This window comes from Euprymna scolopes, chromosome 2, assembly GCF_053919585.1.
Source record: "Euprymna scolopes isolate OS-2025 chromosome 2, ASM5391958v1, whole genome shotgun sequence".
In the NCBI taxonomy this organism is placed as follows: domain Eukaryota; kingdom Metazoa; phylum Mollusca; class Cephalopoda; order Sepiida; family Sepiolidae; genus Euprymna; species Euprymna scolopes.
Window position 1 is genome coordinate 191328192 of NC_136483.1, and position 16490 is coordinate 191344681.

A 16490-nucleotide genomic window follows, 5' to 3' on the forward strand; every position below is an offset into this window, starting at 1 on the left:
TGCAAAATTAAAAAAAAAAAAAAAAAAAAAAATCCAAGGCGTAATTTTTAAGAAAAGTGTAAACAAATGAACAATTTTGGAGCAATTTTACCCCTATAATGCCTCCTAGGTAGGCAACCAGAGTTATTCCGGAAAATTCGTTCTGGTAAAAATTTACTTTCACCATGACTAACAATCCAAGGCATGGTTATTAAAAAAGTGGCCAAAAGAACGGAAGTGAATTACTAGGCCCAAGCCCTCATTTGTCAGGGCACCATATATAGTCTGTTTATTATACAAATGTTATTGGTTATATAGATGCATACATGTTTCAGTGGAGTCCCTATTTAAAGAGACCCACCTCATCAAACCAAAGAAGGAAACCTTGAAATCACAGTTCAATTAATTTTGTATGTAAAGAAATATCCGGGTATGGATTATAATCTGAAAGAAAATGAGAGGGGTTATAGTTTATGAATATGGACAGTAGAGGTTTTTGGCAGGAGGTATAGTAAATAAAGAGAGTAGGGGTGGGAAGGAAAAGGAGGGAAGTATGATTCGGCCTAGTTAGATTACCACAATGGGGGGGGGGGGGTATCGGTTTCATTTTAACTGGTTGTCTCTGTTTGCTTTGATCTGAAGTAATATGTCAATGTCAACTGCTGTTTCTCTATTTTAAGACTTCATGGCTTGTTTTTCTATCCAAGTGACATTCCTTATCTATTTTATTGATAAGCTCTATTTATTCATTTTATTCCATGCTTTTTTATTCGTTTATTTCTCTATTTATTTGTTTGATTAGTTATTTCAATATAATATACATCTACACGCTTAAATTAACAGTCTGAACAAATATACAAGCTTGCTTAGGATTTAAATAATGGTAGTATTGTGGGAGTTATATTTTTCACTCTAACGTGTAAAGTAATTAGGCAAAAGTTCTTGTTTCTGTATATAAACTTAATTTCGATGGTTGTCATTCTTTCATTTGAGTTGTTTACCTTTTCCGCAATACTAGAATATATATATCTTCTCAGTTTATGTGCTTCGTTATAGAGGTATGTTTTCCAGACAGTTTATATGCAATCAGATACATGCATAGAGGTGTCTGCATTGGTAGAACACCTCGTTTACATAAACCATCTAGTTGGAGTACTTAGTTATCATTTGAAATCAATTTGTGCTTGGTTTACTAATATAACACTGCTTTACAATAATGCTTCTCACAGGTATATATCAACGCTTCATTTATAAGTGTGTTTGCCATGTATAGATTATTTTAGTCAATCATTTTTTAGTGTTTTTATTAGTAAGTATGCAAAGTGCACTCACCTTTATCCAGTTGGTGGCATACTGTGTTTTAGTTCATTTAGTTAAGTATTAGGCAGTAGCATTTGAAATGGTGTTGAGGGTTAGCAAGGGTGGCTCTTTTCTTCATTTAGCTAAGTTATTTATGTTAGCCTATTCTTCTACATTTTTCGGTAAGTACAGTTATTCATTAGAGTTGTGCCAGTTTTTAGTAAGTATAGTTATTAGTTTGTGGTGTACCAGCACCATTTTGTATCCTTTCGACTCCCCTTGGTTCATTTATTAATTAAGATATTGAAACTGTGGGGTTATGCAGCTACCATGAAGGGAAAAGTTATTTGTTTACATCTCTAATGTGCTTTCAGCTCAGTCGATTCTACTTTAACATTTAATTTTCCACTGTCCTTAAATCTAATAATCTCAAGCTTCTCTGCTAAACCTGAATAACAGGGTTAAGTTAGTGAACTACAGGTTTTAGGCCCCCTTTCGACTGAATGTGTTTTGTTTGCTTTGATTAAATTCCAGTAGTGCACCGTGAGTGAGGTGTCCGTAGTATACACTTTATTATTTATTGACAGTGTATGCCTGTAGAATCTGTTGATCATTGAGGTACTAGTATTACTTATGTAGAATTTTTTTATTTCTGGGGTTTCTGCATTGTATATTTTAGCCTAGTATACCACCGAAGAAGTGAAGTAATTTTTGGCAGTTGCAGGTCTTTCTGTTACCATTATTATTATTAGTGTCTGTAATTGGATTATTTCTCTTTAATATTTTATTATTGTGCTTTTTTTATGATTCTTTCCAGGTTTTCAGTACAGCTAATTGCTTAGTTTTAAGGTGTTATATATAAGATTTTTATGGTACAAAATTTTATTAGCGTTTTAAAAATAATAGATGGAGTCATATCAAGTCAGGACAATGATTACATAGAAAAGGTAAGGTAAAGAAAGAAAAAATATAAAAACGTTATGAATAGTAAATAAACTATTTGAATAAAACGAAAACATTCTAGGTACCTTTCGCCTGATTTATTCTCAAAAAAATAAACCATCAAGCAATTACATGTAGATATAACATCTCCTGCCGTTTCCACTAATAATATTGATGATAATATTTTTCTTTCTTCCACATTTTTTTCTCCTATTCCTCCCATTTGATTTTATTTAAATATCATTCGGAGATATATTATTTTAAACATTATTCACAGACGATTTATTCCTTGAGAATGAGTCGGTCAAAAGGTACCTAGAATGTTTTCGTTTTATTTGAATAGTTTATTTACTATTTCATAACATTTTTATACTTTTTCTTTCTTAGTGATTTAGTAAGTATGCCAGAAAGAGTCACATCTGAGATTTGAGCATCTATTCACATTGACTACATATGAACAAACGTTATTGCCGGTGAAAGACTTAGTTTGCCACAAGAACCCTTGTCAGTCATAACATAACTTCTTGCAGCTGTAGCCGCTTGACTACTAGCATTTCAACAAACAACACAAATCAAAAAAAAATAAATAAATAAAATATTGAGAGTTTAGACAGTGTAAAAAACTCACACCAAATCCAAAAGGAAACTTTTTTTATCTAGACATTTTACTTTTGGTTGTTCTATTAAGAGATAAACTTGATATATTAATGAATGGATAGATTTTTTTCATTGTTTTTTAATAATCTCTTATCCTTTATAGTTACCCTTACATATAATCTCTTTCAACCCTCATATAATCCAAAAATATATAATCTTCCTGATATTAATAAAATCGGGTACGAAGAGGAGGGGTATTGACCTAATTGTAATAGCACTCAACTCCTATCAGATCCATTATATTCAATCACATACTAATAATGTTGGGGAAGATATAAACTCATGATTTCACACAGTTATGGGTAAAACATTGTGTTCAAGTCATTGTCTACATTACATTTTACTTTAATCAAAGTTTTCAGAAATCAAGATGCCCCCCTTCCATAGACTAACACTTGATCTCTACAGAAGATACATAGCTATTTACATATTCCATTAAAGTTCTTCTTTATCTCTCAAATACTGACAAAAGAAGTGGAGAACATAATTTTCCTCTCCCCAATATACCATTTAAATGTTATAGTATTTTTTTTGTGGTCTCTTGGTTTTACTGGATTTCAGGACAAGAATTCATCGAGTCTGGTGGAGTACCCAGCTTCGTGCTGTTGAAGTAACATCACTTGGAGAAGTAAAAATCAATGTTGATTAGCCATACAGAGATCTTATTTGGGTCGCGAATACTAAGTGAAATTTGAATATTAAGTCAAGGTTTACTTCTAGGGAAGAGAAGACTCATACCAGGTTGTCCTGACAAACCCCTGTACTAAAAAACCTTAGAAACTTGAGGATAGTGTCAAGAAGGCATTCAAGTTCTCTCCTATAGTTTCTTGTATTTTTTTGCATTAAATAAAACAAAAGGGTTGATATGCCATAAAATAAACCAAATCCATTGAGAAGTAATAATCTCAAGAAACAGATATATTTGTCATGAAGAAAAGTTTAAGATTTGTTTCTAAGTTCAAACGAAGTGGGTTTATTAATTTACACAAAATGTTGTTAATGGTGTTTTTATAAGAGTTATGGTAGGGGTCATTGTCATCTTCATTTAACGTCCACATTACATACTGGCTTGTGTCGAACTGCTTTTAGAAATTGACTTCCAAAGTAACCTATCTCTGGTCAGGTCTTCATTCATCACTCTTTCTCAAATCAATCCTTGTCACTTCCTCCCATGCTATCCTTGGCATTCTTCCCATGTGGGCTGATCCTGCTGTCTCAAGTGTTCCACATTTACTAATCTAAAAACTTTCCACCTGGTCATACTATCAAAACTTCCTGTTCTGCACGCATTCCTCATACATCATTGTTTTTATTTTAGAAGCACCTCACAGACTTGTTCCTCCCCTTTTAGTTCTTTCAGCAATGGTAATATGGACATATTTGGTAGTTATAGAATCAAATATTTCAATGACAGTTTGGAATTTACATTTCTAATTAGTTATTAAATTTAACAAACATTGATTTTTTTTATGCAAGGGTTTAAAAGAAGGCTTTTAGTTTTGGCCATATCTGCTACTACTACTACTAATAATAATAATTGTCTTTTCCAATCCTTAACCAAATTCTATTAGAAGATGAACCTTGAAGAACGTTTGAAAAAGTCATTCAGAAGGAGGAAATCAGTCACAAAACATCACTAAACTTGCTTGACATAAAACGTCTGAATTCTCGGGAGTTAATCCACTGTGTAAAACTGAGCAGAAGACACTTTTTGCTCTTCTCAGACTGCCAATGTCAGCACCTACATCACTTGGTTTCTCTTGTTGAGATCTATCTGTGATCGTCATCATCTTTTGCACTATATTAGGGGTTTGAAATTTTCTGACAGAATCCTGGTTTCCAAGCTTGTGACAGAATTCCAGTTTCCAAGCTTGACGGTCTTGCTGATTAATTTCATCCAAATTTCACTGTCTTAGATCTTTTCTGGTTGGTTTGCATCCAAGTTTTCTTGGATCATCCAACATATCTTCTTAACCAAGATTTGTTTTCTCAATATGGCCAAACCAACATAGCTGACTGATCATCAAGGTCATGAAGTTTTTGTGTATTTAGCTTCACCAACAGGATATCAGAGTTGATATGCTGCATCTGATCTTACATAACATTGTATATCCATCGTTCTGCCATTATGTTGAAGACTGGCAAGTGAAAAAGATTGGATAGGAGCCTAGCTCCCCATACAATAACACACTATAAATCCAAATTTAAATTAGCTGTTCAGCTGAGAAAATTATGATGCATTAACAATACGCATACATTGTATTTTATATTTAACAATATGCATAACTGTTTTAGTCCAGCATGTTTATACTCATTGCAATTGCATATCCACTATCATCATACTGAATTACAATTTGAGTTTTTTTGTGTGTCTTTCGCAAAAGTATAGTGAAAATAATGCAACATCCTTGGCAGAATTTGAACACTGTATGTCTAGCTCAATATTCTCCCCAGTAACCACTACCACAATGAAAAAAATGTTTTCAAAAATAGATGCCAGGAAATACTGCTATTTATAAATACATGTAAATAACAATATGTAAATGACATGCACATTGAATACAAAATGCAAATTAGAATCATAAAACTTGCAATAAACCATTGGATTTATCTTTGATGTTAGTAATTCTTGTGTGATTTTTTTTACATCAAAAGATCGGTTGTCCAGACATTATATGTAAATGCACACACACACACACACACACACACACATATATATATAAAAACAAAGACTTTCTATTATAAATACAATATGTCCACATTTCTAAATGTTCCACAAAATAAAACGTCAAATACTTAAAATCTATAATATATATATATATATATATATATATAAGCTGAATGTCTGTGTGTGTATGTCTGGTCATGAATAGGCCCCTATATGGTTGACTATTTTAAAAAATTGATTACATATAATGATAGATGTATTGACACTCAGGAATGGGTATGTTTGATCTGGCAGAACGGCGGTTCATTAAAATTGTGGGGTCTGCGTTCGCCTCTGGTCCACAAATTATGGAAATAAAAAATTTAAAAATTAAAAAAAATAAACGTTTACAAGTGTTTTTGATATAGATGTACATAAGAATACTTTGATAAGTATGTTTTAACTTTAATAGGAATTGTATAATAAAATAATGGAGTCTAGAATGGAAATAGGCACAATTACTATGATAAGTATGTTTTAACTTAAATAGGGATGATATAATATAATTGTGGGGTCTGCGTTTGCGCCTGGCCTCCATAGAATGGAAATAGGCACAAACTTTAATAAAGACTTTTCATATCTATCTGCGTAAGTATACTTTGATAATTATGTTTCTGTTTGAAGAAATATGGTATAATAAAATTATGGGGTGTTCGTTCACGCCTGACCGCCATAGAATGAAAATATGTCACAAAGTTTAACAAGGTTTTTTAATATAGATCCACAGAATATTGTGATAAGTGTTTCCGTGTGAACAGGTATGGTATAATAAATTATGCGGTTTATCTATTTTATTTTTACTTTCATCATATTTTGCTTTGGTTTTGATACCCCCAAATTCGAAGCTGTCTCTTTACAACCCTTCCTTTTCATAACCTATCATACTTTCCTAAATCAGAGTCCATTTTCTGTAGGCTGTTTTTGAACCCAGTCAAGGACGGGTACTTTTGCTAGTATATATATATATATATATATATATAATTATCCATACTTCATGATAACTGTTGTTTCATGCTATATTACTATCATCAGACCCTGATGACGCAATTATCCTTGATATTGAGTAAGCTATCTTCATATTCAGAACAACTCCAAAGGCATACTATGTTTGCAGAGATTTAATTTGTGTTTAATTTGCCCAATTTAAAAACTGCATTTGTTTATGTCAAGAGACTTAAATCCAAGCTAAAAACGGACAAATGTTTTTAACCCATAACATTTTGAAATTAACACAAAACTTCTTGTACGCTTGCTATCCTCACTTGCATACTCAAAGCATATTGAAATCGGATTTTGCTGAAGAGGTCTGATGATGGTACCAATTTTTATGTATTGCAGAAATCATTCAAAGGAAAATGGTGACTCTTAGTCTTTCTTTATACAACACCGTGCTGTCGTGCAGGGGGGGGGACACAAAAAGAAACTATAAACTTAGATTTTACTTATAGCTACAAGTAAATGCTTTTTCTTCTAAAAGTTTTAATGCAGAACTAGCGGGCTCTGTGGAAATTCCACAGGGGACCGATTCATATGTAATATATTGATGTTGGCATTCTGTAGATATTCAGCATAAATGGAGACACTCTGATATTATTATAGATATTTTGTTAAAACTGCAAAAGTATTTATTTAAGCTAGCAGGGATGCCCGGCATATCCAGGTCATAAAATGTTTAAATATATTTTAATTCTTGCAGATTTTGTATATATTATTACAGAGTTAATGTTCTATCGATTTTTATATATTATAAAAGTGCTTTCAAAATTAAAAAATATATCTATATGATTTGGGTTCATCAGCTTGAATTAAAACCCAAACTTATATAACTTATGAAGAATTCTTGATAAAATTATTTTTAGATTTAGATTATTGGATTGCCATTAGCTGAAATTGAAACCAAAACTTATGAGGAATTCTTGGTAAAATTATTTATAAAAAAAAAAAATAGATGACGTAGGTGCCATCAGCTATAATCAAAACCAAAACTTCTGAAGAATTCTTGGTAAAATTATTTATGACAAGAAATGGAAGTACATAACAATTAAACGACACAGATGTAAGCGTGACACAGAAAACAACACACATTATTGTATTAATATATAGATTAATATATTCAACAAATTTCACACTTCATAACACAAAAAGATGAAAAATAAAACACATTCAAAATTCAAATTTTCAACATTAAAATCTGATACGTGAAGTTTTTTTTTTATTATTATCTACAATCCTAACCCTCCCCACAATACAATATATTTTGCTCAGTTTCGACTAATTATTTTAAGCATATTTTTACCCACAAATAAAGAAGGTGGGGGGGGGTAAAAAAATAGATTACTGGAGTGCCATCAGCTATAATCGAAACCGAAACCAAAACTTCTGAAGAATTCTTGGTAAAATTATTTATGACAAGAAATGGAAGTACATAACAATTAAACAACCCGGATGTAAGCATGACACATAAAATAGCACACATGCTATCTTATTAATATATAGATTAAATGTAATAGATTTCAATCATATAATAGATCCAAGTAGATTTGACATTGGTTTGTTGATCGGTGTTGTTAGCTATCAATGTCAACCTACTTCTCATTCCCATATACAGAGTGTTCAAAACAAAGCTGACACTTTTCAGAAAGCATAAACATATCTTGCCCAACAGTTGATAGATTTTATACATTTAAAGTTGTTTTATTAGACACATGGTCAAATGTGAGTTTGAGGAAAGTGTTTTGGTTGGTTGGTTGGTTGTTTTACGGCATATAAACCCTTTCCAGGTTATTTAATGCCAAATCCGGTGATTTTGAAGAACATTTTTTTAATAGAATATATTTGTTTTTTGCAAGTCAGTTTCTATTTAACCCATAGTTGGGACCCTAACAGGTACTACCACTCCGGGTCAGAGTGGACCTGGGAGCAATGGCAATTAAAGGGTATCTCCACACTCCCCAGAGTCCGCAAGCTGGGGCCTCACCATCGGATATAGTTTAAGGTCATATCCAGGACCAAGTGTTTTGGTGGAATGAACTGGATTTGAACTCGGTACACCCAGGTTTTCAGTGTCGTTAACCAATTAGTCACCATCAAACCCTCCAAATTCAAAGTTGTTATGGTCTAAGTTGATCTACTTATTTCTAAATTAAATGGACTTACCCAGACACAATGCAGTTATGACTAAATGCTGTGACAATTATGGCCACAGAATCAAATGCATAATTTTTGTAACATACTTCTGTTAATTATACTGTGTTCGTCTTGATTAGTATTAGCCCTTCAAGGCCACAACAAAAATGCATCTCAGAGGATATTTCCCCAGATACATTAAACTTAAAGGAGCCAATCTAAGCCTTCAGATGGAACCTAAAGCACACTTTTTATGTGTCCTTCGATAGATGTCTGAACACCAGTTTGATTCTGGTGATCAGCCTATCCTTAGTGTTGCAAGTAGTATGGTTGGTATATTCCTCAACTGTGCACAGATAATAGTCTGTGAGAAAAAACGACCCTGGTGTCTAACTCTGTCCCGTGGGGAGGCATAGTAAATAGGTACAATCAGATGTTGGGGATGGTAAAGTTGTGGAAGTTCTAAGACAGTCATTACCAGGTTTTTTCTATCACATGTATGGTTTTCTTGTAGCCATCATCTCCATCTAATGCTTGACAATAATAGACAACAACCCAATAAAGATACCTGAAATTAATGAGAATCCCTTTTTGAAAACACAGAATGGCACAATATGGCATTCATTGGAAACATACCTAGAGGAAACTTGATTTGTGTGACACATAAGACGGTTGTAGACTGTAAACTAGCCACTTGTTTTCTGAGAAGAACCAGAGCATCCCCAGCTCAACCGATTCTTATTGAGGAATTCTATCTTTTTTTTTTTTTTTTCAGCTCCTTTAAACATGTAATAGTGCAAACACACTTAGAATGCCTGCTAAGATCCTTCGTGTTAGCAACTGCTTCCATATCTCTATTGCAAATCTCCAAGGGACACTGAGCTGTAGCTAAAAGTTCCAAATTTTTTAATCATCCACAACTCTGCTATATCATTATTTACATGGCAGGTGTGCAACTGAGCTTCACTATGCCCCCCCCCCCACATAAAACAACAACACTCATTTAACTACACCCACTATCAGCAATTTCCTTTATTTTCTATGTCTAAATCTAAATGAAAATTCCATAAGCAAAAAATATTTTTTCTAGAACTACCCATCCATGAAACAATACTGCTGGACTGCTTCCTGGTTGACTATAACATGGTCGTTTTCAAGTCCAATGTAAAGAGGAAAAAAGGGCATTACCTACTAGGTTTTGAAGTTGATTTTGAACTCTGTCAAGGTATGTGTTCCAAGCCGGTCCTACTTAGATTTTGTCTATATATTATGACATATTTGGCAGCTCTTATACTGGTAGAAAATTGCATCAGGAGTGAGATACCTTCTGGAGTGGTAGAATGATGCAAAAATTTTCCCAGCGACATTGGAAACAGATTTGAAGCAAGTCTTCCATTTCAGGTCAGGAGTGAATGTTAGACCCAGAAACTTGTCAAAGCAAGGAGCTCCTTGAAGATGAGAGCCATTCATCTCAATTAGGGGCAAGTGGCAAGCCACATTTTGCTCCATTGTACCGTGTGAGTTGGAGGGAAACTCCTAGAGATCTTAGTCATTGTTGTTGGCCTTTGAAGTGTTGCCATAGATGGTAGTGTCATTTGCATAGATGTCAACGAATGAATTTAAAAGCTCATTGATGAAGTTAATGAAGAAAGTTGAACCCAGGATGAATCCTTGAGGTATTGACACTTTGAGCTTCAGACTTTTGCCCATCGACAACTACATGTAAAAACCTATCAGAGAGAAAAGATTTGACGGTCGAGAAGAAGACATTTACAGATATTCTATAGCTGGAAATCTTGTGAAGTAGACCTTTATGCCAAACCCTATCAAATACCTTTTATATGTCAAGAGTTATTAATCTGGAGAGGAAACAACCATCAATAGATTCAATGATCCTATGTGAAATTACAGTCAGTACATCAGCTGTAGGACAGAAACCATATTGTTTGTCACCATGTGGTTTGTTTTTACTGAGGTAGTTGATAAGGTCTTGATTCAAGCAACTTATGACTGACAGACAGAAAACTAATCGATCTGTACAATCTCTAGTATTTTTAAATATTGGGCAGATTTTTGAGGTTTGCTAAGATGTTGGGGAGCATTTCTTTCAAGCATTGATTGAACAGCTTTGTAAGAATAGGTGCTGATTCCGATAATTTTTTTTATTACTAGGATTGGAATATTGTCAGGACCAGTCGTTTTGCTGGCATTAACGTTTTTGATGAGAGTGCCAACATCACGAACAGATATGTGGATGTTGCTTATTATTTTTCAGTCTTGGAATGAAATTTGGGAGGTAAATGGTCCTGATCGTATAGATTTGAGTTTGATGCAAAGAGTTTGGCTTTGTAAGATGCCGACAAAATCACGTCAGGTCTGTTTATAATGATCGAAATAGAGGACATGTATCTCGTGAGTCACCAAAACTCATGGGAACCAAGCCTTGTTCTTTTATATTAGATTTAATCAACTGAGCATATGACTCTCACATTTTCTATAATCCTTTTGCAGTGATTTTTGGCAGTTCTAAAGGCGACTTTAGATTCAAAACATCCATTATGCTTAAAGCAATTGATGTAGTTGTTTCTATATACAATGGCGGCAACATATTCAGGGGTGTACCATGGCTGGCTGTTCATATTTCTTTTGCAATTTCTTGGAGGGTACGTAGCTATCTATGCTGATGGTTAACCAATCAGTTAAGTCAAATGCTATAGTGGACTCATCCTTTTTAAACGTAAGTATAGTTCCGATATGAATGCTTGAAAACTGTCCTAGTCAGTCACCTAGTGTTGATATAGTTTTCGATTAAGAAGAATATTTTGGATTTTGTTATACTTTTTATTTTTATGGAGACATCCGGGTGATCACAAGATCCAAGTAGAGGCAGAATTGAGGATGAGCACAGTTAGAAGCATGTTGTTAGAAAAAGATCCAGAAGACTTGCTAATTGTCCATCAAAATTGGGTACCCAAGTGAGTTCATTATCAATCTGTTAGGTCATAAACAAGGGAGAAATCATGATAAAATCTCCCTTCGTCATCTGTTTCATTTAAGTGGACTAGCCATCTCACATCGTTATTCTTAGCCATTCTTAGTTATATATATAGAATTTAATAATTAATGCTCAGCTTTCTGATCAGTTGAGCTAATTGGCTGATCATTTTGTTTTATGGCATATCAACCTTTTTCAGGTTATTGAATGCTGAATCTAGCAATTTTGGAAAAAAGTTTTACGCTTCAAGTTCTTTGCATATTCAAATATTTATTCATATGGTTTGGTTTGGTTGTTTTGTAGAGAAAAATTGTTTTTAACTTTTCAAAAGATGATTGAGTTTTGCAAACGGAAAAAAACAATAACATCAATGTGTGGTGCATTTTAAGTCAGGAAGCCAGTATCTACAGACAGCGTGATTTGGTAGCAGTAGGCCAATTGACCTAAATTAAATAAACCAAGACAGAACCGAGAAAGTTGGTTTATAAGAAGGCTGGTATATTCCATTATACTTGGGTAAGTCCATTGTCTGATTGGCTGCTCGTCTATGAGTGGCTCATCTATTACAGAGCTCATATGCTGGCAAGTGTCAATTTGATTCTACAATATCGAAAAAGGTTTCTGCTTTTGGTACTCTCTGTATATATATTTTCTGTCACAGTTTGTTGCCAGAGTTGTGGAGAGGAAACTTGTAGTTTGTCACCAGCTACCAGGCAGACTCATTGACTGACCAGCCAAGAATACATCCTTGGCAAATATTCTGAAAACCTAGCGATAAACCTAAAATACCATATCTTTTTTTCCCCAATGAACGACAGTTTTGTTTGGTTCTAGGTGAACCATCACAGTCATTATCTTCTCTTTCAAAGAGTGGGTATTGTCAATCACTTAAGGTGCCTTCATCAGCAAATGCCAACAAGTTCATTCACTATTATTTTTGTACCAGCTAGTCCCATCTCATAGGAGCTGACTTCTCCACCTTCCAGCCTTGTGCTATATCTTGCTACACTGAGAGTCAAACGTATAAAGATTCAAGGACTAGATCTGAAGTGAAGGTTCCTGTCAGGGTTATCTCGGTTTTTGCCTTTTGAATATTCCTAGTCCTGTGAGGTAAACAATACCTTAAATGTTTTTTGTTTTATTATTTTGATGTAGTCATGGTTACAACATGAAAGGAGCCGGAATAGAGTAGTAGTTAAAAAAAAAAAAAAAGAAAAAAAGTCTTTGACCGCATATTTAGCAGTGCGGACCAACACAGGAGAAACGAATAATGAATAGTTTAAGCTTTAAACATTTTTCTTCAAGGTGTGTATTGTCTACATAACAATAAAAAGTGTTCATTTCATGTGATACCATCTATAAGCTTAAAGCTAGCTTGATGGCTTTGTTCAGATGTTAGAAACCTAATTGTTATGCACAAAAATCCATCCGGAATATTCACCGTCATTAGCAGGTCTCAGATCCAACGATATACTTCGCAAAACAAACACCGATTACATACGTACCACGGATGCCTGTGTCAGCCGACCATGTGCTAATAATAATTTGAAAGAGATTTCATTTCAACATGTAAAATAAAAAAAAAAAAACAAAACAAAAAAAAAACACTCAAGTACATAAACGTGACGTTTGACAAGAAGAACACAGCAACAACGCAATTGACAATGTCATGAGAGGCGCAGAAGCAACACAAGACTGAAAAGAAATAAATGCTAACTTCAACAATCATGTTTTCTAAAATGATTATGAAAGCATTTTTTTTTTTTTTTTTGTATAAATATACTTTCTGTGAAACTATACAAGTCGACCTAAACATGAGTGAACGTAAGAATGACATTTTTGGAATCAAAAATCTGTTTAGTGAACAACAATGTATCCCCATTTTAATTTGAATAAACTATATAAAAAACCCGAATAAAAACAATGGTACTAGTGCAGTGGCAGTGCACTTATTGATCCGTGCTGGAATAATAACTTTATTTAGAAAGCCATTCTTAACATAGGGATGGAAGGGTATTTTGTACTTTAACCTTACAATTTAATAAAAACATACCATAAAACTTTAATTAAACTTGAAAATACTATTCAAAAAATACACTAGCACCAAAACAAGTCGTCAAATAATAAGTTTTTCTTTCAACAAATCTAGTAGAATTCATATTTAAATAACGTCGGAAAAAAACTGTCATCAGTATTTTATTAGTCACCATTAAATGACAAAACTTTACTTTTGTGTTTCGTAATTTTTGGGATGTCGATTGATAATTTGGACTATTCGGACCACTATTCTCACCTTAGTTATTGTCAACGTTTCGGCCGATTCGAACTTCTTCAAAGGGCTTATTTTTTTTTTATTTATGTATTTTTTTTTTTTTTTAGTTAGGAACCACGAATTAACTGTTACGAATTAAAGTATTTCGTTCCAAATTTCGTACAGATTGCCAAGTTTGGGGAGGGGGGGGGGTAAAGGTCGGGGTTACATCGGCCGAGACAGAATAGTAGTCCGAATAATTCAATTCTTTATTTTCATTAACTTAATTTTCTGCATAAACCGTTAAGTGACCGCTCTTAAATTTTGAAAAAGAAAACAAAAAAATGTCGTGGCTTACTTTAGTGTCATGGTGACACTTATTAGTTGAATTTCTATCAGTATATTTTGTTTATTTTTGGACTTTTGAAGACGGCATGTTCGGGCTCGGCCATCATCGGTTTAACCTACCAACTCGACACTACTTTTTTTGAACCGAACAAAAGCTGTAAAATATGCTAAGACACAAAACTTATCCAGATAGGTAGAAGAGTAACTTATCTTGCATTTAGTAACATCGAAGACTTACCTTTAAGAAGTTGATTATGGGGAGGTTGAAAGTAAGTAAATGCCTTTCGGAATAAACACCCCCAACCTATCCATGTTAAAACTGGTTTCGGAATAAATACTCTTTGGGGGTTGGAAAACCAGTGCACATTGACCATATTTATTTATGTATTTGAATTTTTTTTTTTCTCATTTGTGGGGTTCTCTGCTAAATACCATGCAAGAATGATTTTTAACAAAATTTATTGTTTGAAAACAAAATCACAAAATATTACAGAAAAAAAAACAAAACTAATTACAAAGTTTATTTTCAATATCATATTTTAAGGGACTTATTACTGAATCGACATCAAATATATTAATTTGTTAAAATTGTATTTAACAAGAGACAATTATACTTTAAATTTCCGAAAATAAGATAAGCATTTTTTTTTACTTAAAAAAAGAAAAAAAAGAAGAAAATAAAACTATTTCAAATGAATGAAAAAGTCATGACAACCCAACATGCTCTCATCCTTTATTTTCCGAACTACCCTTTTATCTCGGTTTCGACTGACATTCGACCTTCTTCCGAAAGGGGAGGGGGTCACTTGATCAAATTTAGACCTGTTCTGTGCGACATTTCGGTCTGACGACCACACAGTGATAGTTCTCATTCCACCAATCATGAACCCAATGCATAACGGTTAATGGCGTTGGTCTACAGTTCTATGTGACTGTAGCTTGAGGGTTCAATCTTTACCACAATAAATAATCATAACGATCAAACCGGCCGTAGATGACGTAGAATATGAACAATCTACCTCGCTCGTGACTACCATTCAACTATATTTCCATTTGAGAAGGAAATATTGAGCTCGAAATTCAGTACAGGTTCCTAAGTTCGAAAAGATGCACTTTAAAGATCGAAAGCTACATCGGCCGAAACATTGTGGAAATAAGAGAATAGTATTCTGGATAATCGAAATAATCAATCCCCATCTATAAAAAAAAAAAAAAAAAAAAAAAAAATCTGAAACGGTGTTCTTTCTGCATTGCTTGTTTATTTTATATATTTTTTTTAATAACTGAAATATTGAAGTTATTTCGCTCCATTTATTTTTCAATTCCGTAAGAGCAACAAGTTGGATATAACGTGTCGGACAAAAATATGAAAATAAAAATGAATGGATCAAAATTCCAATCTTTACAAAGTTTTGCACTACTTATAAAGTCGGGCATATTAACAATATCGATAATAACATAAGATTTTATTTTAGATACCAAAAAGAATCTCTAAATAATTGGCGTTTTTGTTTGTTTTGCTAATAAATACAAACAAAAAAATGCGTAATGTCGGGATTTTCGGGGGGAAAAAACGGTGCGTGCCCGAGGGGCGGGGAAAATCGGCGTTCGGAAAGAAAAAAAAATAGGAGTATTTTTCTTTGAACAGAACGTACTTATGGAATCGTACACAGATTTACATATCAACCAAGTACAATTATAAAGCACAGTTTCCACATTTAAACAGAAAGTTGAGATTCAAATACCAAATACGTATAAACAAGCGCGTGTGTGTCAATGCTAAAAAAGGAAGACACTGACCAAAAAAAAAAGAAGAATTTAATTATGAAGAATTGAAAAGTGATGATATGAATACGTCGATATTTGGGTGCAAATATGACGAGAGGCGGGGTAAATGTATGTTGTAACTCACCAATGGTTATCCGTGTATATAACGTTAATAAAATTGAAAAAAAAAAGAGGGCCAAGCAGGTAAATTCCGTTCGGGTTGCCAGTGGTAGATAAAGTATCTAGTCGTTCTCCGATAGTCAAGCCCCACCTGCAGACATCACTTCCCCGCAGCAACCAACACTTCCGGCACAAAATAAAATACAGCGATCTGATTGGCTAAAAATAAAATCCCGGCACTCAGAAGAAAATATTTATTTCTATTTGAATTTTAATTAAAATACGTTTTAATATTTTTC

At 33.5% G+C, this 16490-nt stretch overlaps 1 protein-coding gene across 1 annotated transcript in view; it reads right to left on the reverse strand.

Moving 5' to 3' along the window:
- The window catches only part of LOC145300063 (E3 ubiquitin-protein ligase MIB2-like), a 629636-nt gene extending 613252 nt beyond the window's left edge, over nucleotides 1-16384 (reverse strand). Inside the window, exon 1 of the mRNA XM_080144453.1 lies at nucleotides 16217-16384. The gene's annotated coding sequence lies outside the window, so the exon portion shown is untranslated. The remainder of the gene's footprint in view (nucleotides 1-16216) is intronic.
- Between the last annotated feature and the right edge of the window lie 106 nt (nucleotides 16385-16490).